This window comes from Triticum dicoccoides, chromosome 5B, assembly GCF_002162155.2.
Source record: "Triticum dicoccoides isolate Atlit2015 ecotype Zavitan chromosome 5B, WEW_v2.0, whole genome shotgun sequence".
Lineage (NCBI taxonomy): Eukaryota > Viridiplantae > Streptophyta > Magnoliopsida > Poales > Poaceae > Triticum > Triticum dicoccoides.
Window position 1 is genome coordinate 678,138,896 of NC_041389.1, and position 1,040 is coordinate 678,139,935.

A 1,040-nucleotide genomic window follows, 5' to 3' on the forward strand; every position below is an offset into this window, starting at 1 on the left:
TTTTATATACTCCCTTTTCAGGATTGGCCATGGTTCACTGGAGAGTGAGCACGTACGATCTGCATATTCTAATAAATCTTCCCCTAACGTCTCCGTTGGGCAACAGACTGAACGAAAGGTGGAAGCATCATGTGCAGGCGAGCACCTTTTGCTTTTAAAAAATCTACTAGAAAATACATGTACTGTTTGGTAGGATCGTTTGAACTTTATTATGATATTCCGCGTGGTGTGCTTTGCGGGACGAGAACAACAAAAGTGTCCGTTGCTGGTTACATCATTTAGAATATGAGATGATGTTCAAATTTGACTTGGACGTGCAACATACCTAAACCTGGTAGTACAATTTGTATTGTTGCTTGTAGACTTTATTCACATGTGTGTGCCATATGCATGCATGTTAGAGCATCTACAGCCGAACTGGTCAAAATCGACCCCCTATAAAGTCGGCGGACAGTGACCAGTTATTCCTCGTGTCGTCGCCCTCATATCCGGCACCTCAAATCCATACATGCCATGCAACATAATGAACACTACGTAGGTCAAAACAGCAACATAGAAACAGATCATATTCAGTACATAGGTTGGAGATTAAAGTTATGCACAATCGGACCCAAAAGAGCAAGTTCATCCACCTAGATACATAGATTAATTGAAACGCTAGCAAGACTGTCTAACTAAACGGCGAGGCGCACCGGACCTCACCATTTCCTTGTTGGTCCCTTCCCTTGCGGTCGACGGAGAGGCAGTTGTACTTCTCCGCATAGACGTCAGTGGCTGGAGGGGCATAGACGTCAGTGGCTGGAGGGGCATCGACGTCGTCGCTCATCGTGCCGCTATCAGACAATGATAAGGAGATGATGTTTGCACCTGCTCCTTCATTGTCGGAGCTCGACATGGGGAGGAAGAGGAGGAGACAGGGAGGGGACGGGAAGTAGAGCCGAGCTGAGCAGAGAGTGAGAGAGTGCGACTAGGGTTTGCATCCAGGAAGGTTTTTGTGGGGACGATATTAGATCCGCGTGCCAGCATGGGCCAATCCAACA